This window comes from Myotis lucifugus, unplaced genomic scaffold, assembly GCF_000147115.1.
Source record: "Myotis lucifugus unplaced genomic scaffold, Myoluc2.0 scaffold_182, whole genome shotgun sequence".
Taxonomy (NCBI): Eukaryota; Metazoa; Chordata; class Mammalia; order Chiroptera; family Vespertilionidae; genus Myotis; species Myotis lucifugus.
The window spans coordinates 640412-667379 of record NW_005871230.1 but is presented as its reverse complement, the minus strand read 5'-3'; the positions used below and the strand labels follow the sequence as shown (position 1 = coordinate 667379).

Genomic DNA, 26968 nt, shown 5'->3' with positions numbered 1-26968 from the left:
CTGTTTTCGGCCAAAGTTAACCTGAGTGTGGGGGGGGGGGGTGAAAGGATTAAGGAAGACAGATAGAGAATGAAAGCTGGGTCTCGGTGGGACGCTGCTCCCTGATGAGGAGACAGCGCCAGCGCCCACAAGCCGTGTCTTTATTTTATAGCAGATGCCACGAGGCAAAGTAGGGGCGTGATCACGTTGTTTACAGCATTCTCATGAGTTTCAACCTCACTCAACTACATGCACCTGAACTCTAGCACAAGGCACGTGGGGCTACGTGTTTGGACCATAGGTTTAAGCTTACAACCACAGCCGTTGGCTATAATTGTGCTGGGAGGGCCCTGAACTCTAGCTGGGACTTGCACGTGGCAATGAGAGGACCCTGTCCTTTCATTAGTCCGAGGTTTGAACCTGGCCAAAACACTGTAGCCGTGCCCCATACTCCACAAACCTATTTCTATCTTGGCATTCCCTGTATTGCTTGGTAAAAGGCACCACCATCCACCCAAGTGCTCAAGTAAGAAACAAAAAAAGTAGGAATTATTGTGGCTTCATTCCCATATCCAATTGATCTTCAAATGCTGTCCATTATACCTGAAATCCATCCACTCTGCTTCTTACATTCCCATCACCACTCTCCTAACCTAGACCACTGCCATCCTGGACTGCTGCAAAGCTACCTGCTACTCTCTCTGCACCCTCCCCATCTTGCTCTAGTCCAGAAGTATGGGCAATAATAATAATAAAATGTGTCATATAGTACCGTTTGTTTACTTTCCTGAATACCCCCAACACTTTTTATTTAATTAGGACATCTGTATACATAGTATAGTAGTACTAACTATGAAAAAGATTGTCCAGGAGTTTTCATTAATAAAATGTAAAAATATTATACTAAACTGCTCCCAAGTTAATAATTGGGCTACCAGATTTCAGGTTATGTTCAATTACACACAGATGCACAAGCACATACTTTTTTTTTGGCACACCATGGAGCCACTAATATAATAATTGTGAGGAAAGAGCACATGATATTCTGTTAATTTTTAAAAAAATTAGAAGCCCGGCTGGGTAGCTCAGTTGGTTAGAGTGTCATCCCAATATACCAAGGTTGTAGGTTCAATCCCCAGTCAGGGCACACATAAGAAGCAACCAATGCATGCACAAATAAGTGAAACAACAAATCAATGTCTCTCTCTTTCCATCTCTCCCCTCCCCCCTCTCTCTAAATCAATCAATAAAAATTTTTTAAAAATCAGAATAAGAATCATATGTATGATATTGAAATTATGTTAACCAGTAGAAATCTAAAGAATGCAGATCAGACAATAAAATGTTAACAGTGGTCCCCCCCCACCTTATTTTCAAATTGCTCTACAATATGGTACTATTACCTTATCTTTTTAATAAATAATAAAAGTTTTTTAAACTAAAAAAGTAAGATTATTATTACATCAATGTAGATGATACAATTTAGGGAATGATGGTCAAAATTATGATCTCTGGGACCAGAAAGTCCTGATTTTATGCCCTGACGATGCCACTTACTTGAGTGTGATCTCAGGAAATTGGCAATCTCTTATCTTTGGTTATCTCATGTGTAGAGAAGGGCATTATGAGTACCTCCCTCAGAAGGTCACTGAAAGGATTAAATGAGATAATATAGTGGAAATCAATTGGCATAGTCCCTGGCACACACTAAGTACTCACTAAATGGTATATCTTGGCTCATCGGATGGGTCTGGCACAGGGTGAATATCTGAAACCTGAATCCCCAAGGTGAGCAGCCTTAATCTCTAGTTGTTCTGGGTGTTGTCTCTCCAACTAGAGTAAGCGCACCTATGGCATGTACTCATAGTTTTGCTACCTTCTAAGTTCCATTATAGCTTGGGTGGTTGTTTTTAATTACTGTGCAGGCTCATTGAAAAATAGTCAAGAAATATAGGTTTCCCCCTCACACTCTGGCCTTCTATATTTCATGCCAAGAGGTACTATATAGTTTGGGTATGTATTTTTCAGAGGGGAGTGGTGTTTGTGTCACAAAAATGGTGTGTGTGAGTGTGTGTGTGTGTGTGTGTGTGTTTTCTTTCTGCTTATATTTTTCACTTAACAAAGACAGTTTTCTAAGTCAGAGCCTCTGGAACTATTTTATTCTTTTCTTTAAATTGCCTACAGAGAATCCTATAACATGGAGTTACTTCACCATTGGTTTGTTCTTTAAGGCTTGTTCATGTGTTTATTTCACTCAGTAATTACATGCCAGGCATCATGCTGAACCCTGGGAAAATTATAAATAATGCTGCAATAAAATCCTTATGCAAAATTTTTTAAAAAGTAAAACTTTCCCATTGCTGAGACATATGTTTAGAAGATGTACATAGCGATTCTTAAACAACGTGGGCACAATATTTGTTAGTTGAGTGAATGACTTAGGTACATCCAGAATAGGAGTTATTATAAAAGGAGATAGAGACCATATATATAATATATATTTACATATGTATATTTATTATATATGTATACATATATATATATTTCCTACCTTAGTATGTTTTATCAAACTAAATGAATATCCATAAAACTTGATTTACAGTATGTAATAATTTGGGGGAAAAAATGACAAGAACACACCTGACAGTCCTTTCTCTCCCTTAGAGCATTCAGCATTATTATTTTTGGAAGGTGACCAATCAGGGACTTAGTAAACTCTGATGCATTTTAAGGACAAAAAGGTGCAGTTAAAAGAAAAGGAAAGAAATTAACTTTCTCTGTGCAATGGAAAAGTCACTATTTTTCAAAATAGAAATTAAGATGAATAAATTACTTTCTCATGTGTTGATAATGAGTAAAATGGAAAAACTTCACACAACACAATCACAATTACAGTCTTGCTAGTGACCCGCTACACAGATTCGTGCACATTGAAAGGAAATTAATTAGAAGGTGGCTGGTGGGTAGGGACTGGGCGAGATGGCTGGACATGCCTAGAGCCCACCTCCCGCAGTCCCTCCCTGGTGTCTGCGGAGTAAGCGTGGTCCCTCCCACAGGTGAGGTCCCTTGGCCTGGCCTGCGGGGATCAGGCCGAAACCGACTCCCCAACATCCCCCGAGGGGTCCTGGAGTGAGAGAGGGCACTCTGCAAAGTTGCTGTTGTACAGGGTGTCGAACGCAAACACAAGTGTGCAGGAAACCAGATTCAGGGCCGACAGTGCCCCAGCAACAACATAACCCATGGCCAAAGGTGGTATCGCAGGGCCCTGCGAGGAATCGGGCTCCCTCCTCTCTGGTTTCGGGGTGTGTCACCTGAGACCCACCGCTGCCAAGTCACTACAGGCAGCTCCTGCATTAAGCATCTGCCCCCTGGTGGTCAGTGTGCATCATAGAGACCGGTTGAATGATCTGACAGCATAGTAGCCTTTTATATATATAGATATTTATTGGAGAATATATAAGTGGTATAATAAAATGACCTAATTATTTATTTTACAATATGTAAACTGAGGCCCAAAAGTAACCACAAAATCAAAACTACCCACGAAGCCTTCCAAACAAACAGAGACCTTCCTATGAGAGCTGCAGGATTTACAGAATGCAATAATGCAGACAGGACGGCAGGTTTGGCTTTGACCTTTTTTTACTCCATCCATGTACTTAGGCCCAAAGCCCACAACATCATTTTTAAAGATCTGTAGAAAATCTTATTCAGACATATTTCTATAATGTCCAAATTTTGGGCCAGAAAGTAGGAAGTATGTGGGATGTTCACCCACAATTTTCTGTGGCTGCACATTCGAATGTAGTTCCTCGGTGGTATAAACAGGGCGCCCAAGCTTCTGGTTACATCTATGATTGTCTGTAAAAATTGTTGGTTCAAATTTCCATTTACTTTGACTGCCTCCTAGCAAACCAATCTATTTGCTATTGCCTTCTGGGCAAAATGCCTGGCTTTGTAAAATTAAAAACGAACTCCTATTGAAAAGAAAAAATAGACCCAAGGAAAATACGTATCAATTGTTGGTGTTCTTCACTGAGTGCATTTTCCACAGCAATGATGTGGAACCTCTGGTTAATTTCAGGAGCATTTTCATTTGGGGGAGACTGCTCTAGTAACAGCTCACGGTTGTCTGTTTCAGGACTGCCCCGAATGTTTTTATTCTGCTACCATTGTGTTCAATTGCCATCAACAAATGATCGTTTGCCCCCATTACTTCTGCACGAGGCATCCAGAGATGCCTCGGGATTGTTTTTGTGGATGCTATGGAATCACCCATAAGCCAGTGTAAATCCTAAACATAATTACCCTGTCCCCAGGTAGACATGAACTAAAAACATTTCTGTCAATTAAATTCAATAAAGATTTGGACAAAATGCCCTCTGACTTTCTGAGGCTGCCTTTACTTTGAAAACTGCCCAGCAGGTGTATGAAGAGCAACAACCAAGAAACGTAGAGCCTTAAGAAGGCAACACCCCTTTTAAAAAACATAATTGCTGAGCTCATCAAAGAAACCACACACGATGGCCTTGTGCCCCCAAAGCTGCGGGGGGGGGGAAGGGGGGGCGGGGAGTGCAGTGTCCCGTTGAGCAAAGAAAGACTCTTTCACTGTTTATTTTGGTTACGGTTTCTTATTCTTAACGAGAAGTGAATCAATTAGCAGGACAAATGACACGGCGGTTAGTCACGGCAGGGAAAGTATGATTAGCTTCATTAACTCGGAGCACCCTTCCAGCTCGCACCTAGAGTTGCCACCGGACGAACTGATGACTAATCCTGCCAGGCAACGCTGCGAGGTCTGGACACTCACCTCTGAGACTCAGGCCCCGGCAACACCCTTTGAATGACCGCTGGTGCCCCCGAGCCCACTCGCCTCCACGTCAGGAAGCAGCTCCTGCATGAGGCGAGGTGCGGGGGTGGGGGATCCCTTCGCAGCCGCACCCTTCAAAGTTACCGGGAGTGACACCTAAACAAACAACTTTCCCGGATGGATCTCAGCGGCTGGTCGAGGAGGTCCGCGCGGGGCGCTCAGCCTCTGCGCGCGGAGCCAATGGGCTCCTCCAGCCAAGCCCCTCCTCCCTGCACCTTTCCCGGCGGGGAGAGGGGAGGGTCGGCCTGGGTTCCCTTCTTAAGAAGTCGCACCGGTTTGTCGAGCTGTGATCGGCGCCTCCAGCCGCCTCTGCCGGAGCGGGCACCGCCGCCCGCGGCCGCGGTGAGTCACTGTTGGGGAACGAGGGGGCGGGCGCGGGTGTGAGAGAATGAATGATGTCAGGAGCGCGCAAGGCGGCGGGCGGGGAGAGCGGGCCGCGGCCGCGGTAAACAGCCAGCGCCGCGCCGGGCCCAGCGGGGCGGGGATTCCCCGCCCTCCGCGCACGGAGCCGCCCGAGCCCCGCCGGTGCTGCAGCGCTGCCGGGAGCGGCCTGGGGGCGGCGGCCGTGGGAGGGACCCGGAGAGCAGCTTCCCTCGCGGGACCGCGGCGCGAGAGGGCGAGACGCGGAGCAAACTTTCTAGCGGCATCGGCTTGCGGGTGGTTGCGGCCGCGGGTTCCGTCCGCCAGCAGATCCTCCGCGGGGCGCCGGAGCCTTTGGCCGGGGAGCAGGTAAGGAGCGCCCGGAGGGCCGGGGAGGAGAATGGGGTGGGGAGCCGCGCGCCCTGCGAAGCGCGAGGAGTGGGGAGGCGGACGAACCACAGAGACGTGGTTCCAGTCGGGCCCCCACGCGCGCCACCCCAGGGCATCCTTTCTTGATTTTGCCAGACTGAGGCTGGATGTGGGGCTGGTTTCTTTGCTTTGAGCATCAGCTCATTCATTTGCAACCATTTCGGGTAACTGGGTCCTGGCGTTGGAAGGACGCTTAGCCCATAGGTGGTCCAGAGACACTCCGGAGAGGGCAAGGCTGAATTCAGGTGGTGAAGGAGGAGGGACTGACTCTTTTTTCCTTTTGAGAGGCACTTGCTGATGATACGTGGACAGTAATGACCCGGCTCTGGGCAGCCCACGCTGAATGAAACCTTGCAACGTTTGGCCGTCCCCTTAAGGAAAGACTTGGTTTCTCAGCGCAAATAGGTGGGAGGGAACTGCCTGTCTTTCTGAGAGATGGATAATTGTTACTAACCCGCGGCTACGTCTTGAAATAACTGGTGTCAAGTCCTGTAATCTTTTATTGGTCAATCTTCGTCATTCTTCTATTTTATCTTGCCTGCTCTGATATGACCTTAAAACCATTTTGACAGGCCTTTTAAATTGGCCAAGAGATCTGTTTAGTGTCTCTTAGGCAGAATCTCATAGGTTAGGTGTGCATTTTGAATTTAAACTTAACTTTTCAGATCCTTGGTTCACCCCTCCTCCCATCTGTTAATCGTGGGTTCTCAGTTACTTGAACACTCTGATCTAGTAAAATGGGACTGTATATAAGGACTTCAGAGGACTGGAGGGCGATAGTGCAAAGGAGCTATAATGTCTGGCACAAAGGAGACCTCGGCAAATTACTGTTTATGTATAAATAAGAGGATGTTCCAGGGGCTCAGGTAATAACCAGTTAATTTCCACAAAACTTTCTACTTATAAAGCTGTGCCAGCGGTTCTCAACCTGTGGGTCGCGACCCCTTTGGCGGTCGAACGACCCTTTCACAGGGGTCGCCTAAGACCATCCTGCATATCAGATATTTACATTACGATTCATAACAGTAGCAACATTACAGTTATGAAGTAGCAACGAAAATAATTTTATGGTTGGGTCACAACATGAGGAACTGTATTTAAAGGGCCAGAAGGTTGAGAACTACTGTCTGAAGTTTTGTATGTGCAGTCCTTTGGCAGGTTCCTAGGAGCAAGCAGTGATGTCTGCATTCTGAGTGTGTATACCAGGACGGGAAACACTTCATTGTAAACACCTGAAAGGTGTTTGGGTCCCACCTCGTGTTAAGCGAGCTGCCATTTAGTGTTTAAACAAGGTCAGAGCAGTGGCTGGAAGTGAACACCTGGCATTTGGAGGAAGGCTGCATGTGTGGAAAATGCTCAAACTTTATCCTTCACCTTTAAAAAAGTATAAGCTGTGCAAACTTTCCTTTTTATAGCCCTTCCCTTGGTTTGATGATAGCCTTGCTTCCCAATAGTCTTCTGGTTGAAGTGTTTTTTTCATGAGTTAATATTTAATTTGATTTCTTTCGTTTCGTTTTTAAGTGAAGCTGGTTGACATAGGAACCTGGAAGGAAACACTTGGGCACCTTTGCATTGCTGTCTCTTGGTCTTCATTTCTCTTCTTGCAGAATCTCATAAAAGCCCTAGGAAATATTTGGAAGAAGCTTAAGCACTTCCTCAGGTTATTAAAAACATTTGTTCTTCTGATAGCTACAACTTTTAGGGTTAAAGGTCACAGGTGCCCCTGTAGAGAGATCTTGAGCAGTGGCATCCAGAAACCTGACATTAACTAGGTGGTAACTTACTTGCTGAATTACTTTGAATGAGTTACTCAAACTCTCTGGGATTCTTGTGGGACTTTGAAAAAATGGTATAGGGAAAAATGGAAATAATCTTATATCCATTAACATAGACAATGGAATACAAGTAAGAACTTTTTCTTTTTAAAGAAGTGATACTTTGAAGTGAGATGTTTTCTGTGTGTGTGTGTGTGTGTGTGTGTGTGTGTGTGTGTGTGTGTTTAAAGAACAATTACTAAGAATTCTAGACAGTTTCAAACTAAAGATAGTCTACCTATCCTTTTTAAAAAATATATTTTTATTTATTTTGGAGAGGGAGAAAGAGATAGAAACATCAATGATGAGAGAGAATCATTGATAAGTTGCCTCCTGTACTCCCCACATTGGGGATCGAACCCACAAGGAGGGCATGTGCCCTGACCAGGAATCAAACCGTGACCTCCTGGTTCATAGGTTGACACTCAATCACTGAGCCACACTGGCTGGTCAAGTCTACCTATCTTTATTCAATTCTCATATTCGGGAATTGAAGTCTCTATTCCTAACTGCCGCTATCAGACATTTAGTCAATTCATCCAGTTGGTGAACAGTTAGTGAGCAACTACCATTCCAGTCACTGTTCTAAGGTACTATGGATGCTAAGCGCACTTACTGTCCTTGGGGGTTACAGTATACTGGAGAGAACCCTTAGGCTTTGATTATGGAAAGGAAAAGAAAGTGTCAAGAAGGAGGAGAGGGGTGGAGCTGGGAGGAAACTAGAAGTGATTACCTTATTTTAGGCTTTTCCCCACTTGATAATGAAAGTTCTAGTGGCTTTCTAATGGGTCTTGAAGTGGGGCTCTTAAATTACGGGGCTGAACAATGTAACTATGCCTTGCTTTACCTAGTTTATTATAAGCAAGTTTAGCCTTCAGTTAAGTAATTTTAAATGTTCTAGGGCAAACTTGTTTAAATGAATTCTGAAGGGTAAATTCAATTCGACCAAGATTTATTTATTGTGAGCAAAGCACTATGGTAGATTTTTGAAAGAATAATCACTGTATGTGAATATTCCAATTCATTAGTATTTCCCCATATTATAAGTAGAATGATACTTATAGAAGTTTAAAAGTTCAAGTTAAACAAATTAGCCACCATCCAGAAAACCACTTATCACTATAACCTCAAATTCTTTTTTACCCAATGAACATATAACACAAAGAGCTAGCACGTATTGAGCTTACTATTAGCCAGCCAATGTGCCAGTTGCTCTATACTCCGGAATCTCCTGTAATCCTCACTCTAGCCCTATGAGGTAGATACTATGATCATCTCCTTTTTATTGAAGAGAAAACTGATTTAGAGAAATTAAGTAACTTTACTGAAGTTACACAGCTAGAAAGTTATTCTCTACAAAACTGGGTTCATTCTCTACATACTACTTTGTAACTTACTTTTTTTCCCCACCCAAATATGGACATCTTTATATTACCAAAATACTCCTACAACATCATTTATAGTTTTCTATTATATATCTAAATCTCAACAGTTCTTTTGTTTCCAGTTTTCACTAATTCATTTTTAAAAATTTAATTAATTTTTAGAGAGAGAAAGGGAGGGAGTGAGGGAAGGAAGGAGAGAGAAAGGTGGGGGACAGAGACAGAGAGGGAGAGAAACATTGATTTGTTGATCCACTTATTTAGGCATTCATTGGTTCATTCTTGTGTGCCTTGACTGGGATCCACCTGCATCTAACCAAGTGAGCTACCTGGCCAGGGCAGTTTTCACTATATTTAGCAACTCTGTATTAAATATCCTTCTACCTATATCTCTGGGCACATCCGTGATTATTTTAGTCATTTTAAAAAGTGATTTATAATGTTTAATTCATCTGCCCTTTTAAAAACCATATTCAGAATTAGAAAGCTTTCTCCTTTTTAAAATTTAAGAGTTTTGGTTTCTGTGTCTCTTTAGTGTTTCTAATAAGATGTCAGCAATAGGATCAACATTCTCTGTGGAGCTGCACAATAGGTCAATAGCTCATTACACAAGGGGTTTATCTGATGGAAACGGAACACACAGGCTTTCTGAAAGAACTGTTTGGGTTTGTGTTATTGTTATTAGCCCCATGGAGCAGTGCTGACCGTGCCAAGCAGCTCTCTAAAATAAAAACTACTTCTTCCGTTTGCTTCCTTAGGTACCCAGCAAGGTAGACAGGTTACATTTTTCAGATATTGCGTTTAGCAGATCTATCACTAGGTTTAAAATAAAGTCCATAAATTTTAATTAGGTCACCTTTTTTCTTTAAAAAGAAAAAACATTACACATTTGTGGGTTGATCTCTTGAAAGGTATACCATTAGTAAGACATTTTGGGTTGATTTAATGAAATCATTAGCTAATTTTCATTTTGTTCTGTGGCTAGAGCGTCCTGGGTTCAATTCCGGTCTAATCATTGTGTTTCTCTCGCATTGCTGTTTCTGTCTTTCCCTCTCTCTTCCACTCTCTCAAAAATCAATGGAAAAATGTCCTCGGGTGAGGATTAAAAAATAATAATAAAGTAAATATTCTCAAGTTTTACTATAATATCATGCCCTCTTTGCTACTCCGAGTCAGAAATTTTAATGGTGCTTTGGGTTTATTTTTCCATTTTCAGTGCTAGTTACTTTATCCTGATGGTTTTGATAAAGGATGCTGGAATATGAGTGGTGTCCAGTTCAGCCTCTTCATACAGAAACCATGATCAGTTCAATTTATTAATTTCTAATAATGACTTGTAATTGGAAGTAGAATTTAGAGAAATAGTTAATAGAATTATATGTACATAGGACAATCCCTTATTTGCTGAGTGGTTTTTCCTTACTGCCAAACACCAATTCGATTACTTGCGTACAATTCAAAATTCAGTCTTACAGTTTTGTGTCTTAGTTTGATAGTTGCTTAAAACTTTCAAACCAACTTGTGCACATTCTTAGATTTTTTTTTTGAAAAAGGAGAAGCAGCATTAACTGGATTGAGGCCCTTGTATGTGCATCTTTTTTAAAAAAATATTTTTTTTATTGATTTCAAAGAGGAAGGGAGAGGGAGAGAGAGAGAGAAGCATCAATGATGAGAGAGAATCATTGATGGGCTGCCTCCTGTACGCCCCCCTATTGGGGGATTGAGTCCACAACTCGGCATGTGCCTTGACTGGAATCTAACCATGACTTCCTGGTTCATAGGTTGGTTAATGCTCAACCACTGAGCCACGCCAACCGAGCATTTGTGCACCTTTTCTTTCATTATACTCCTTTGTACTGTTTTAAAAATTTAAATAAAATCACATAGTAAAATTGTTAAATGGGAGGGGAATGAAAGGTAATAAATTCAAGGCCCAAGAGGCAGAAAAGACAGCCAACTACTAAAAGTCAAGTCTGGTGAAACTACAGAAGGGCCCTTCAGGTATGTGCCACTTCTCGGCCTGGTAGGCCTGGGCTGAGGATGGGTAGTGATACATTTCAGCTGTGGAAAGGGAGATGCCTAGATGTCAGGGCCAACCTCAGGCAACATTGAACAGGAGCTGAAATACCGACCTTAAGCATCCTCAACTCTAAGTTTGCCCACCATACTTGCCCACCCCCAGAAAGTGTTCCGTGATGATCTGAATAAAGGCAAATTACTGTTCAATTGAGGCTGTGGAACTGGAGGTATCATATTTATGGAAAATTGAGGAATAAGCATCCATCCCTGCACTTTAATTCACCTCTTTGAATTAAGATGATTAGCAATGCAAAATACATGATAAGAAATAAACTTTTAAAAAGCTTTTCTACAAATTGGGAGGGACTGAAGGGAGGCGTGGCCCAGAGGTGGGAAAAGAACTGCAGAGAGGAAGATGGGACGAAGCCAAATGCACATTCCTCGAGGGGTGCGTGTCCTCTCAAGGCCTGGGAACCGGCTCCTCCTGTTGGAACTGGAGCCATGTGGTATGATGCTCGAGGGCCTGGCAGGGGTGTCGGCTGTCTCTCGGCTGCTCTGCCCATGACAATCCTGGGAAGCCACCTCTTGACATGCACCCCAGCTACGTGGGTTAAGGATACTTCTCCTTATCTGGGAACTATTTTCATTAGGTAGTCTCATCTACAGCTGGATACACTGTGAAGGAACGAGCTGTTTTATTTAGGGGTAGGGAAGAGGATCAAAAAGTAAGTGGTTTTGGGTCATGGACTGCTTAACTCATGGGGGTGCCATGGAGCGGGGATACCTTTAGATAGCACCCCATGTCCAAAGAGTTGTGGAGACCTTTCAGAAAAAGACTGGCAGCAGTAGTTGGAATTGAAGGTAAGCCTTTGAAACAGGGGCCACAGAGAGAGGCCAAACACTCAAGTTGGTTCTCCAAGCTTCCTCAAACACAGAGCTGGAGGCAGGGAAGTAAGATGGCGACGGTTAAATAATGGTGTAGGGCCCCTGAGATAGGAGCGAGTGGAGAGCCAGTGAAATGCTGTCTTCATCTTCAGACAGGCCTGCAAGACAGAAATTGTGTTATCTCCACTGTGGAGGTAGCAGCCTGTAGAAAGGTTAGTGTACTCAAGGCTGCAGAGCCGGTAGGAGGTGGAGCAGAGCCAGCGGATTCTAATGCCCAAGATCCTTCATGGCTTTCGGTAAGGTCTCCACTGGTTTCCGAGGTGTGGCCGGTTTGTTGGGATATATTTTTTGCACGGGATTGTATGTCTACCACCCCATTTCCTGGAAAGTTTCTCTGGGCTGTGCTGCCTAAAGATCATTAAGTAATGCCACAAAGCCTGCCTGCTTCCTTAGGCCAGCACGGACCTGAGTCCTAACACCACCACTGCTTACCACTAGGTGACCGGGGGCAACTTTCCCAGATGAATCTCCATTTCCTGGCTGTAAAATGGAAATAAAATAGTATTTACTTCATAAGATGAATGTATGAGCGATATGACTTTCTGTGGCTAAAACATTGAGAATAATGCCTGACTCGTATTAATATGGAGTTGCTTAGCTATTGCTATTTTATTTTTTGCACAATAAGCTGCACCTCTAACTTTGAAAACAAAGGGCTCAATCTTATTACCTAAAAAAATCAGATTATTACAGTATTTCTCATTAAGGTGGCTTCCATATTTTAGGATTAGAGTATCTATTTGTCACATCTTGCCTTGTTCTGGTAGGGTCCGGATCCTACTCCACGCTCCCCTCCTCCTTTCCTTCCCGGTTAAAATGAAAATATTGAAGTTGATTGTACACTGCCATTGAGTCCAAGAACTTTTATAAGAAGTTTATGAGATCACTGTGAATGCTGGAAAGCTTTCAGAGCTGCAATCACAATATGCCGGGCCTCTCAGCGGATGCTTGTTGGCGTAGCACAAATGCTACTATCCTTGCAGAGCTCAGCCTTCTGAGGCGTATTGTACCATGAACACCACTGTCCCAGAAAATGCCGGGGCCATTAAGAATCACAGACCCTACTGTCCTCCCCAATGCTCTGCGTCTTTCTTTAGGAGGCCTGAGACGGTGTATGTAACACAGCTGCAGCTGCTACTGTTTTCTGAGATTTGCATTTGTTCAGCGGGTTGCTTAATCATCCAGTTATTGCTTACTGAACTTTAATACCAACAAAGGGCATTGTTTATGTTAAATTATATATATATATATATATATATATATACACATATATATACACACACACACACATATATCTCTGTGTGTGTGTGTGTGTGTGTGTGTGTGTGTATGTGTATGTATTAGCCCCATGGAGCAGTGCATATATCCTCTATGATAGATTAGTTAGTGCTGAGAAATACATTCCCTTGAAATATAGCTTGATTGGCAAGTTATGAGCAGCAAACAGGAACATTTAAAAGTTTACTTTGAACAGATGCTTACAGAGCTTACTATATGTGAGGATTTCTTTTGAGCACTTAGAACTGTTAGTTATTTACTCCTCCTAAATCACTGTGCAGCAGATATTATGCCCATTTTAGGGTCTCTATTTGAAACAGAGGTTAAATCACTTGCCTGTGGTCACACAGAAGAATTAGGTTCTGAAGCAGACTGTTTGGCTTTCAGAGTTACTAACCACTACACTTGACCGTGGAATCTAGTGTGTATCTCACAGTTTGGGCCCTTTCAATTTGTAGCTTTATCAAAGGAAAAGTCACACCTGTTCAAACTCCTTATGATTGTTGAACTCCTTATGATTCACTGTGTGGAGGATTACAACTAGGTCATAGATTTTTCGCTCTTGTTATTGAAAGATACCAACGCTATATTTTCAATATGGTATGACCAAACATTTCTGTCTAAAAGCTTCTGAGTGCGCTATCAGGCCTGGTGGTGGTCTGGGGAGGGGTCGATGTATTCTCCCCTTCCACTGTTCCGCACACTCAGCTCAGCGAGAAGAGCTGCAGATTACACCGACTATGCTAGCAGTATTTAATTTTGATTTTAGTTCCAGGGCTTTCACCTATTATAAATTAAAGTAGTTAAATATCCTTATTTGAGGAGAGTAGCTTGTACAGGTGAAGTTATTTGGCTGTTTTCTCATTACGATTGAAGACAGAAGACAGAATAATGGTCCCCCAGAGATGGTCACATCTTAATCTCCAGAACATGGCAAGGGGGATGTAGAGGGGCTGATGGAATTAGGTTGCTAATCACATGATGCTACGACTTGGAGACTACTCTGGGTTTTCTGGGTGGACCCAGTGAAATCACGAGGATCCTTGGAAATGGAAAAGGGAAGCAGAAGAGTCAGAACCAGAGAGTTGGCATCATTAGAAAAACTCAAACAGCCATTGCTGGCTTTGTAGATGGAAGGGGGCCATGTGCCAAGGATTACACACGGTCTCTAGAAGCTGGAAAAGGCGAGAAAATGTTCTCCCCTAGATTCCAGAAAGAATGCAGCCCTGCTGACACTCGGTGTTAGCTCAGACAGGCCTGTTTTATACTTCTGACCTCCGGAACTGTAAAAAGATAAATTTGTTTTGTTTTAAGCCACTAAATTTGTAGTAAGTTGTTACAGGAGTAACAGGAAATGAATACAGAGAGCTACTAGAACAGTCTGCGTTTTGATTTGTTCCTTAAGCCAGCCCTGGGAAAGGGCTGCCTAATCTCATGATGTAGTTTCTAGTCCCTTACCTCTCTTGTCTAGGAAGTTCTCAAGACATGGCTTTGTGGGTGTAATGCCCTTCATGACTGACTCATTTGCTTGCATTTTATCCTCCTCAAGCAATTATTGGTTAATAACTTATTTTTCCCTGTCAATATTCCATAGCAGAATGAAGGTGTCTTGGCTATGTACATGATCAAGCAAGTAACTTTCTTCACCAGTAATCTCCCAGCAATCTTGATAAATTAATATATTCATGTTTTCTGTTGCATCCTTGTTAGTACTAATCAGATATCCAGAGCTTATCTCTCCTGGGTGAACCGATAAAATAGTTTCTGAGCTTACAAAGACCCGACCCTGGACCAGTTGCTGACCTGCCCCCAGGATGTAACCATCCTCTAAGAACCCATAGCAGTGGATTTCATACCAAAAAAATGTCCTTGGCCCCTGGGCAAGCCACTGTTCTCACAAACTTCTCAAGATAGTTGCCTTGGATTTCACAAATGGATTGACTTTTTAAAATACCTGCTCTGCACAGATGGCTAAAACAGGGTCCAAGCCATCCTTAATCCTTTCTGAAATTGATTAATGCATTCCACACAGTTTTTTGAGCACTTGCTTTATGCTAGACATTATTTTTGATTCTAGGGATTCAGTCAAGGTTTCTTCCTTAATGGAGATTGAGTTTATGTGTTGAGAGAGAAAAGAGTGTTGAAAAGGGAGGTTGAGCAGATGATAAGTGAGTGAGTGAGTAAAACCAATAAACACAAGATAAGTGCAGATTTGGACTTCTTCAAAGGAAACAGTGAAACAGTAGAGAGTGGGAAACCTGTAATAGCGTCGTCAGGAAAGGTTTGTTGGAAGAGGTCAGACTTGCACTAAGATGAGAAGGATAAGTAGACCCAGTAGAGGGAAGAGCATGCGCATCTGCCTGGGAGGGAAAGCGCTTGATCACACAGGGAGAGGGAGGGAGGCCAGTCTGGTGTCAGGGTCTGGACAGAAGAGGGGTGAGAGACAAGGTGGGGAGGCAGGCAGGACCAGGTTGGGGAGGGCTTGTAAGGAGTGTGAGTCTCATTCCAGATGGAATGAGCGGGCATTGTGAAGTGATCCAAGAAGGAGAGGGACATGATCTGAGTTACATTTGTAACGTCTAGTTTAGCTGCTGCTGGGGGGAGTAGGAAAGGATAAGAGTAAGGAAACCAGTTATGAAGTTCCTGGTAGCATTCTACACGAGAAGCGGTGTGGCCTGGTGTAGAGGGGTGGTATTGGAAGTGGGGAGCAGTGGATGGATTTGAGAGGTTTGGAGATAGAATCAACAAGACTTGCGGAGATAGGTTTGGATGGGTGACACGAGAGAATAGGAGAAATCAAGCAGAATTCCTTGTGTTTTGGTGGGTGACGGGGGGTTGTAGGGAATAGAGTTCTGTTTTGGCCAGTGGTTAGTTGAGTTGCCTATTAGTCATCTTAATGGGGGTGGATGTCCAATGGCCAGCGGTGGTTGAGAGACCTACATTCAGGGACAAGATCAGGGCCAGAGTTGTGCCAGCCTAGAAGTGGTATATAAGGTCATGGGAAATCTAGAATCACCTGGGGAGATTTTGTAGGCAGAGCAGAGAGATAGAGATCAGGCCCCGGAGGAATAACAGAGTTATAGATCAAGTCGGAGACCGTGGAGTAAGCAGTGAGTAGGAGGAAGACCAAAAGAGCCGTGTTACAGACGCCAACATTATCACGTGTTTAAAGCAAGGTGGAGTAATCGTTTCTGTTGTAAGATCTTGAGGAGTTGAGTAAGATGAGAACACAGTGTCCGTTGGGTTTTGCAATGTGGAGAATTTCTCTAAATGGTGATCTTGTCAGGCCATACTTAGAGGAGTGATTTAAAGCACAGACGAAGGGACCTCCAGCATCCCCTGTGGGGAACTTTCCTCACTCCCTTCTCCACTTCACCTGTGTGGGGAGGTGTCCCCTCTTTGTTCCCGAGTCCTTAGGCCTTTCTCTGTCACTGGAGTCTATACTATAATACGATTTTTCTGTTGCAATTATGTTCCTTTTAGAATTTTTTTGTGTGTGTGTATTTCCTAGCGTGATGCGGACATGTTTCTGAATTAATGAGCTGAGTACTCTCAAATACTACTTTTTGGTTTGTATTAGTTACACCTGGGTTGTATCAGGCAGAGGCCAGTGAAGAGCCGGTTTTCCTGATTCCCAGTCTGCTCCCTCTGCCTTCTGTAGCTGAGGCTGGCTTTGGCCCAGGATTGTGCCCCTCCCTCCTCCTCTCACCCCTCCTCCCGCCTTCACCTCACCAGTTGTCAGGGCTTGATTTGGAAGGTTCACTTAGCTCAGTGGTCGGCAAACTCATTAGTCAACAGAACCAAATAGCAACAGTACGACGATTGAAATTTCTTTTGAGAGCCAAATTTTTTAAACTTAAACTGTATAGGTAGGTCCATTGTTATTAACTTAATTAGGGTACTCCTAAGGCTTAGGAAGAGCCACACTCAAGGGGCCAAAGAGCCGCATGTGGCTCGAGAGCCGCAGTTTGCCGACCTCGGGCTTAGCTCTATTCCTCTCAGACCCCGTACCTTCTCGGGAGTCACATGTGAAAACGTATGAAAATCACTTTCGTGCTCCAGAAACCTCATCTCTTCCCACCCCTGCGTTCTTTTGGTGAAGTCACTGCAGTTACTTCATACATTTCACCATTTTCAAAACTGGATTTGCCCCATTGCATACTTAAATGTCTTAAAGGCCTGGTAGCAACTGCCCTTAGCAACCTCAAAAGGGTGCTTTTTATCAAGTTCTCCTTTTTGCCCCCCTTGGTAGGTATTTTCCCAGCAAGGCTGTGTGGAAGTGTTTTTTCTCCTACACGAATATCGCTTTGTTTTCCACTTCGTTATCCTCCTGTTGCAACACCCCAATTATACCAGTTGCTGTGGAGCTATTAAGTGTATTGCTAACAATGGAGCTTATTCCTTTAGGTGGAAGAATAGAAGCAAGAGGAGGATTTTAATTTTGTTTTTGTGCAAATGTTTCCTAGTAGCAAAAATAACTAAGTGATACTAGAGACCGTGGTGCAGAAATGTCTGTATGGGATCGACTGATGTTTTTAGAAAGGATTGCTTTTCTTAATTAAAGAAAATATTTACTTAAGCTTCTGGTCCTATTAGAGATTAATTTCATATTTTAAACATGGACTATCTTTTAATATCCTTTGTTTAATAGGATGTTGCCTCGTCGGGACAAAATGTTTTGTAGTTTTCATCTTTTAAAATTCATTTCTTAAAACCTTTAAAAAAAAAACTTTACTGCCCTGGCTGGTGTGGTTCAGTTGGTTGAGCACCATCAGGTGCACCTAAATTGCCGGTTTGATTCCTGGTCAGGGCACATGCTCAGGTTGCAAGCTTGATTCCCATCGATGTTTCTCTCTCTCCCTCTCCCCCTTCCTCTCTCTTTTCTCCTCCCTCTCTTTCTCCCCCTACCCCCTCTCTATCTAAAATGAATAAAAAAATAAGATCTAACTTACATTTTTAAAAAAAAGCCACATTTAATGGAGTACTGAGGGAATGAAGTATTTTTTGTTTTAATCCACATAACTTTTATATCTAGACAAGGATATTAGCGAATTATATACTTATATGCATACATATACACACATATGTGTATATATTTGTGTATATATTTTTTCCAACTAAACATAGTTTAGAACTTGCCAAATATCTTGATGCTGTAGAACAGTGGTTCTCAACCTTCCTAATGCCGCGACCCTTTAATACAGTTCCTCATGTTGTGGTGACCCCCAACCATAAAATTATTTTCGTTGCTACTTCATAACTGTAATTTTGCTACTGTTATGAATTGTAATGTAAATATTTGCTATGCAGGCTGTATTTAGGCGACCCCTGTGAAAGGGTCGTTTGACCCCCAAAGGGGTCGCGACCCACAGGTTGAAAACCGCTGCTGTAAAAAGACACATAGTTGTTGTTGTAGGCAAGTCAGAAGAATTGTCACCTTCCCATCTCCTCATATTACATTTTCACTAAGATGTGTTTCACTGTAAAGATGCCTGACCCGGCTCCTCCTAAGTGGGCAGAAGCTATTTCCAGGGCGACAAAAAGGTTTGCTGTTTGACTTGAAATGCCTCGCCCTGTCTCTAGTTTGATTTCCCTCTGCCCAGTGTACTTGCTCAGCTCTCGTTCACATCCGCTTTCCCCCTGCCTGTGGATGGTGTATATCCTAGACCGTTCCATGGCCTCTTCTCTCGATTAGCAGCTCAGTTATTGACACACATGAAGGGAGCAACAGCAGCCACTGGAATTAAGAAAGGAAAGGTCTTTCAAACTCTTGGACTTCTTGAGTAAAAAATGTCATTTTGATATTCAATTTTACATGTAAAAAATATTCTTTCCCCATCCCAGCCCCCTTAATATCAAGGTTATTATTATAAAAACTCTAAAAATCCTAAAATTTTTATAGTTGACCATAGATTTTGGAGAAAATTCTGATAGGTTATGCTCTGGGACCAGGGGACCTTGAAGTGGTTTTAAATGAAAGTAAGAGTTAATGAATTGCTGGGATTGGAGACCATCTCTTGGGGTTAATCTCTAGAAAAGGGTCCCGGCCCACCCTTTGGTATATCAAGAGAATGAAAGTTGGTGAAGAGGAAGGGCTTGGCAAGAGCCAGCGAGCACCTATTCTGTGCCAGGCTGGGTGTACTCTTGTACACAAACAGACACGGTCCTCCCCTTCGTGGAGCCTGCGGCCCCGGGTGGGAGACAGCCAGTGAAAAAAGGAAACAGGCCCATAACCACAGCCTGAGAAAGCAAAAGATGGGGGAGACCTATGTTAGACAGTGGTCAGGAAAGGACCTCTTTGAGGAAGGAACATTAAACTTGAGAAGAGAAGGATGAGAAGATGTAGTTGGAATCCAAGCAAAAAATCCATGCTGTTGGTCGTGTATCAGGTGAGACTAGGTTAGGTAATTTGTTCTGGGTAATTTAGCCATTAGTAGCAAATATAAAGTGCACTGTGGATTTCTCTGTCAGTGTTTCTCACATTCTGTGTCATTGTTGTCTTTGTAGAACAGGCTTTCCTATCCCCTCCGGCTTCTGTCTGTCCCCGCCCCCCCTAAATTATAATGTCTTTTGGAAGATCACAAACCATTTTTTTTTTCACCCTTAGAGCACCAATTTTCACCATGGAGAATGCACACTCTACCAGTTATTGTCTGCGGGGCTTGTTTGGGGACAATCAGAAATAGACTTTTGTTGGGTTTAATCTAGTGTCCTTGGATCTTCAACGGGATTTTAAGTTCCTTGAGGTGGAGACCATCTCTAGTAGGGACAGCAGTAGTAATAGATGATGCCACTTACATGGCACTTTTTTTTTTAAATCAGCCATGAGGTTGGGAGGGGTAGAATAAAAGTAAAGCATGAAAAACCCTTAAATAGTGTAGTTAGTCTAATTTTATATTTAAACTAGAGGCCCGGTGCACAAAAATTTGTGCACTCGGGGGAACGGGGGGGTCCCTCAGCCCAGCCTGTGCCCTCTCACAGTCTGGGACCCCTCGGGAGATAACGACCTGCTGGCTTAGACCTGCTTCCGGGTGGCAGAGGGCAGGCCCAATCCCTAGGTGCAGCCCCTGGTCAGGCTCAGAGCAGGGCCGATTGGGGAGTTGGGGCGCCGCCCCTTGTCATGCACAGAGCAGGGCGGATCGGGAGGTTGCAATGCCACCCTCAGTCACGCTCAGGGTAGGGCCGATTGGGGGGTTGGGGCACCGCCCCCTGTCACACTCAAGGCAGGGTCGATGGGGAGGTTGCCCCGCCACCCCCTGTCATGCACAGAGCAGGGCCGATCAGGGGGTTGGGGCACTGCCCCCTGTCATGCACAGAGCAGGGCCGATCAGGGGTGTTGGGGCTCCGTACCCTGTCACGCACAGAGCAGGGCCCATCAGGGGGTTGAGGAGCTCCCCGCTGTCACTCACAGAGTAGGGCCGATAGGGGAGTTGGGGCACCGCCCCCTGTCACACACAGAGCAGGGCGGATCAGGGGGTTGGGGCGCTGCACCCTGTCACACTCAGGGCAGGGCCAATGGGGAGGTTATGGCTCTACCCTGTCACACACAGAGCAGGGCCCGTGGGGGGCGGGGGTTGGGGCGTCGCACCCTGTCACACACAGAGCAGGGCCGATCAGGGGGTTGGTGCGCTGCACCCTGTCAAACACAGAGCCGCAGGGCAATCAGGGGATTGAGAGCTCCCCCCTATCAGGCACAGAGCAGGGCAGATAGGGAGGTTGTGGCCCCGCCCCCTGTCACACACAGAGCCGCAGGGTGATCAGGGGGTTTGGGCGCTGCCCCCTGTCACGCTTATCCCGGTGCCGGGAGCCTCGCTGCTCCGCTGATCCCGGTGCGGGAGGCATATTACCCTTTTACTTTATAGAATAGAGGCCTGGTCCATGGGTAGGGGCTGGCTGGTTTGCCCTGAAGGGTGTTCTGGATCAGGGTGGGGGTCCCCACTGGGGTGCCTGGCCAGTCTGGGTGAGGGGCTGAGGGCTGTTTTCCGGAAGCGAGTGACTGAAGCTTCCAACCGCTCCTTGTTTTCTTTTTTTTTTTTTTTATTCTGGGCCAGCTTTAGCTCTGAAGCCTCGCCGCTGAAAACATCGATACAATGTTGCTAAAGCCCGGCTGAATGAAAGCCGGTTTCTGGGGTTTTGTTTAGCTTCTTATTTGCAACATAGTACATAGTTGCTTAGAGTTGCAGCTGAGAGGCCGGCAAGTGAGGCGGGGAACGTTGGAGTCCGCAGTCACTGAAGCAAGCAAGCCTCATGTTCGCTTCCAGCTGCCTGGCTGCCGGCCGCCATCTTGGCTGACAGTTAATTTGCATATACTCACTGATTAGCCAATGAAAAGGGTAGCGGTCGTACGCTAATTACCATGTTTCTCTTTTATATTTAAGTATATTTTTATTGATTTCAGAGAGAAAGGGAGAGCGGGAGAGAGATAGAAACATCAATGATGAGAGGGAATCATTGATCTGCTGCCTTCTGCACGCCCCTGCTGGAAAGGTGGCGATTCATTAGTGTCTTTAATCCAGTTTGATGCCATTTCCAGGACACTCCGGAAAGGACCAGGTTCAGGAAGGCGGTGATTGTCAGGGGGAGGAGTTCAGGGTGTATTGGACGTCGCAAAGTTGCAAACTTAGGAAGATTAATTTGGCAGACTCATCCCATACGTTTCTGAAGTGCGATGACAATTGTGACAAGGGATAAAAAGGAAAAACCTGACTCATAATGGTTTCTTTATTTCAGAAGCAGCATAACATTTATTTGCAGAAATAACTTTGTAGGCACCAAGAAGAAAAGTAAACTAAAGATATAGAGTACTAGTAACTTTTTGGAGAAGGAAATTAGGGGGATGATAATGGTTCTTTATCACTGAGATTCTTCTATCATTAAGGTGGAGATTATACACGTCTAAAAGACATGGGTTTGTTAAGGATAATTCATGTTATATATTTTATGTTGGGAGGAATGCAGGAATATATTTGAAGGAAGCTATATTCTGGATCTTCTTCTCTGTATCTCTCTCTGTGTGTTAATATGTGTGTGAGAGAGAATTTAGATGAAGCTAGTTCTGGTTATTTGGCAAACAGTGATGGAAACTGGAGTAAAGAGTATTGATCTTGCCCTGACCGGTTTGGCTCAGTGGATAGAGCATCGGCCTGTGGACTTAAGGGTCCTGGGTTCGATTCCAGTCAAGGGAATGTACCTTGGTTGTGGGCACATCCCCAGTGGGGAGTGTGCAGGAGGCAGCTGATCGATGTTTCTAACTCTCTATCCCTCACCCTTCCTCTCTGTAAAAAATCAATAAAATGTATTTTTTTAAAAAGAGTACTTATCTTAATGAACTGTCTTTTAATTTTCAGTTGTGCAGTCAATGAATTTTAGAGGTAGGCCCAGTCTGTCAAACAGACTTAATAAATTTTACAGTGATTGCTTCCTTTTATTGTTTCTCCATCGACCATTACTCACATACCCAGTGGTGTAATGTAAACTACATTTCCCCCTTCTCTTAATCTTTCTTTTTTGTTGTATTGTTTTCCTTCTTAACAAATCAATTGCCTTTAGTAGGCAAGCATGGAGCAGAAAAATTATGAAACAGCAGCCAGAAGGATAAAATTTATAAAAGTCCTTTCTAAATGGTTTAATAGAAAAGACAAAATAAAGGTAATATATGATGTCAGTCCCTAAATTTCATTTCTGTTCCTTTTTTTTTTTTTTTAAGAGGGAGGGAAGAAGCGCGGGAGAGAGAGATTGACTCCCTCACTTGCCCCCACTAGACCAGGAATTGAACCCACAGTCTTTTGGTGCATGGGACAGTGTTCCAACCAACTGAGCCACGCTGGCCAGGGCTCATTTGTGTTCATTTTTTACCCCATTTGCACAAGCAGTTGAGCCCCTGCCCTACTCTACCATCATCAATAAGGAAATGAGGCTGGGTTTTTTTTGTTTGTTTGTTTTAAATGATGTACTTGAAACATTTCTAAAATGCTATTTGTAAAACTTAGGGTTGCGTACATACTTTTTTATATAAGTGATTAACTGGGTATTTTTGAATTCTAAGACTCCTCTGACATCTTCTGACATAAAACTGAAAAAGAAGGAAAGATTGACAAAATGCTTTTTAAAAAAATATATATTTTTATTGATTTCAGAGTGGGGAGAGAGAGAAACATCAGTGATGGGAGAGAATCATTGATTGGCTGCCTCCTGCAAGGCCCTTACTGGGGATCAAGCCCACAACCCAGGCATGTGGCCTTGACCAGAATCGAACCCGGGACCCCTTAGTCAGCAGGTCAGTGCTCTATTCACTGAGCCACACCAGCTGGGGCGACAAAATGCTTTAAAAAAATATATATTTTTATTGATTTCAGAGAGAAAGAGAGGGGGAGAGAGAGATAGAAACATCAATGATGAGAGAGAATCACTGATCTGCTGCATTCTGCATGCCCCTACTGGGATCAAGCCCACAACCCGGGCATGTGCCCTGACCTGGAATCAAACTGTGTTCATAGGTCAATGCTCAACCACTGAGCCACACTGGCCAGGTGACAAAATGCTTTTTTTGACACTTGCCCTCAAAAAATATTTTTATTTATTTAAATGAGATTAGATTATATTCTAAAGAGAATTTGGGTTGACTCTTTAAACATAACCAGAATTTAATAAATAAAGCTCTCTGATGAGCCAGCTTTATTATTAACTATTTGTTTATAAGCCATGAGTATTACTAGCAGTTTCTAAATATTGTTTCTGGAAACGGAAGTTGTGGAAGTAGTGTAGTGTCAGCGGGGAATTGCCATGGACGCAGTTGTCAGTGAGATGCAGAAGAAGCTGAGGGTGTGACTACAAGGGAAAACTGGAGGTGGAGCTCTGAGATCTAGTCCTTGGTCCGCATCCTTTCTAAGGCTGCGTTCACAGGAAAACGCTCAAACACCCTATACCCTTTGGATTGGGACTGAAGAGTAAAATTACTGTGCAATGGAGCGCTACTTTACAAAAGGCGTTTGGGTGACCAGCCAGTTTCCCCGTGTAGTTATGAACTACAGATAGAATCCGCAGAAGCCCTCAGAAGGCTGTTTGAAATTGAGATGTTTTAATTTAAAATCACATGGAACTTTGCAAATCCGGCCATTGTTTCTGTAGTCAGATTTCTGTCTTATTGGCAGATACATTTCATGTTAGCTTCATCTTCTTAGCTGATAGCAAGGCTATTGGTTCCTTGAGGCACAGGCTTGGGAACCTGTCACTTAGGGAGCTCCATGAAAGGGAGCCTTTGGCTGTGAGAATACTCTGAAGGGACGTTGTAAAGATGTCATCTTGGAAGCAAAGCAGATCTTACGTGTAGTTTCATCAGGGTACAGTTTTGCAGATGGCACATAATAGATTGGTGCTAAGCCCCTCCCTATATGTGCTTGTGCTGCATGCTGAATAAAGCCTTTAATGTCAGCAGGCATAGGATGTGCCCTGCCATCTGGTATACAAAGCATCGCCTTCATGTCTGCTGGAATGAATATGGACATAGAATATGAAAACCTGTGGGGGCAACGATGGAATTACAGATCTGAACATGTCACAGCACAAATAGGAGTGTTGCCTTGACCACAGATGTTGTTTCATCAGCATTAAGCAGTGTTTAGAATGTTCTCTACATTTAGAAGCCTTAAGTGCTTTTGAATTATAAGGCGAATTTAGATCAATGGTTGTGCTTGAGCAAATTGTCATTTGTGTGTGTGTGTGTGTGTGTGTGTGTGTTTTAATCCTCACCTATAGAGTGAGGCTATTTTTATTTTTCCATTGATTTTTAGAGAGAGTGGAAGGGGGGAGGAGGGAGAGAGAGAGAGAAACATTGATGTGAGAGAGACATTGATTGGTTGCCTCCCACATGCGCCAGTAAGGGTTTGGATCGAACCTGAAATCCTCTAGTGCACAGGCCAATGATCTAACCACTGGGCACGCTGGCCAAGGCCATTGTCATTTGTTCTTAAAGGACATAACTGAGCGCTGCTTTGCCATTAATGTTTGAGTGTTGCTCTACAGCTTAAATCACAATACTTGGAGTATTTCTCATTTTTATTTTTGAAAAAATGATTGCAGTCTTAAATATGAATGTGTTTCTAGGTAATTATGAGAAGTACTTTTTTGTACATTAATAGGCCTTATTTTTTGGATCAGTATTAGGTTTATAGAAAATTGAGCAGAAAGTACAGACAGTGTTTTTATGCCATTGGCTGTCTCATTTTTCATTTCCACTAGCAGTGAATTTCCACCAGAGTTCCTGTTGTTCTGCAGCCTCACCAGCATTTGGTGTTGTCAGTTTTCCAGATTTTGGCCATTGTAATAGGTGTACTGGTTTCTCATTGTTCTTTTAATTTGCATTTCCCTGTGACATATGATGTCGAGCATGTTTTCGTAAGCTTATTTGCCATCTGTATATCTTTGGTGAGCTTCTCAACATTATGTCTGATAATAGCTGTAGGTTTTTTTGTAGATATTTTTATTTATCAAGTTGAGGCAATCCCCACCTTTTTTTAGTTTACTAATAGTTTTTATCATGAGTGGATGCTGAATTTTATCAAATGCTTTTTCTGCATCTGTTGATATCATCACGTGAGTTTTCTCCCTTAGACTGTTGAAGTGATAAGATTACAAAAATGGATTTTCAAGTGTATAATCAGCCTTGCATATCTGGTATAAATCTCACTTAGTCATGGTGTATAATTATTTTCATACACTGTTGGATTCAGTTTGTTGATATTTTGTTGAGGATTTTTGTATCTGTTCATGAGAGATATTGGTCTGTAGTTTTCTTGTAATTTTTTTTTTCTGGTTTAATATTAGGGTAAGGCTGGCCTCACTGAGTGAATTAGGAAGTAGTCTCCCTGTTTCTATCTTTTGAAAGATGTTGTAGAGAACTGGTATAATTTCTTCCTTAAATGTTTGGTAGCATTCACCAGTGAACCCATCTGGGCCTGGTGCTTTCTATTTTGGAAGCTTATTAATTATTGATTCAATTTCTTTAATAGCTGTAGGCCTATTCAGATGGTTTGTTTCTTGTGTGAGTTTTGACAGATTGTGTCTTTGAAGGAATTGGTCTATTTCATCTATATTTTCAATTTTGTGGGCATAGAGATGTTCATAGCATTCCTTTATTAGCCTTTTATCATCCATGGGATCTGTAGTGATGTCCTCCCTTTTATTTCTGATATTAGTAGTTTGTATGTTCTTTTTTTTTTCTTAGTTAGTTTGCCTATTGATTTCATTGATCTTTTCAAAGAACCAGCATTTGGTTTCATTGATTTTTCTCTGTTGGTTTCCTGTTTTCAATTTCATTGATTTGTGCTCTAATTTTGTATCGTTATTTTTCTTCTACTTCCTTTGCATTTAATTTGCTTTTATTTTTTTAGTTTCCTAAGGTATATACTTAGATTATTGATTTTAGATTTTCTTTTCTAATATATGCATTCACTGCTATAAATTGCCCTCAAGCACTGCTTTTTCTACATCCATAAATTTTTGATAAGTTGCATTTTCATTTTTTATTTAGTTCAAATTGTTTTTAAATTTCTCTTGAGATTTCTTCATTGACCAGTGTATTACTTAGGAGTGTGTAATCTCCAGGTATTTTGGACTTTTCCAGCTGATTTCTAGTTTAATTCCACTGTGGTCTCAGAGGAGACACTGCATGATTTCCATTCTTTTAAATTTATTAAGGTGTGTTTTATGGCTCTGAATGTGGTCTATCATAGTGAAATTTCTTGTGAGCTTGAGAAGAATGTGTATTTTGCTGTTTTTGGATGAAGTAGTTGATAGATGTCAATTCAGTCCAGTTGATTGATTGTGTTGGTGAGTTCTCCTGTGTCCTACTGACTTTCCGCTCGCTGGGTCTGTTAAAGTGACTGTTTAGCCCT

General features: G+C 43.0%; 1 protein-coding gene and 1 long non-coding RNA gene across 9 annotated transcripts in view; one reads left to right on the top strand and one right to left on the bottom strand.

Annotated features, from left to right (window-relative positions):
• Positions 1-4906, bottom strand: part of LOC106698456 — a 17142-nt gene extending 12236 nt beyond the window's left edge. Inside the window, exon 1 of the long non-coding RNA XR_001349790.2 lies at positions 4790-4906. This is a non-coding gene — a long non-coding RNA (uncharacterized LOC106698456). The remainder of the gene's footprint in view (positions 1-4789) is intronic.
• Positions 4907-5061: 155 nt separating this feature from the next.
• The window catches only part of SGMS2 (sphingomyelin synthase 2), an 88703-nt gene continuing 66796 nt past the window's right edge, over positions 5062-26968 (top strand). For 5 of the 8 annotated variants that reach the window (XM_006096586.3, XM_014462482.2, XM_023760447.1 and 2 more), the window contains exon 1: positions 5343-5578. The gene's annotated coding sequence lies outside the window, so the exon portion shown is untranslated. Of the gene's footprint in view, positions 5192-5342; positions 5579-7159; positions 7299-26968 lie in introns of those variants that run through there. The other 3 variants (XM_014462484.2, XM_023760448.1, XM_023760444.1) reach the window with 2 other exon arrangements.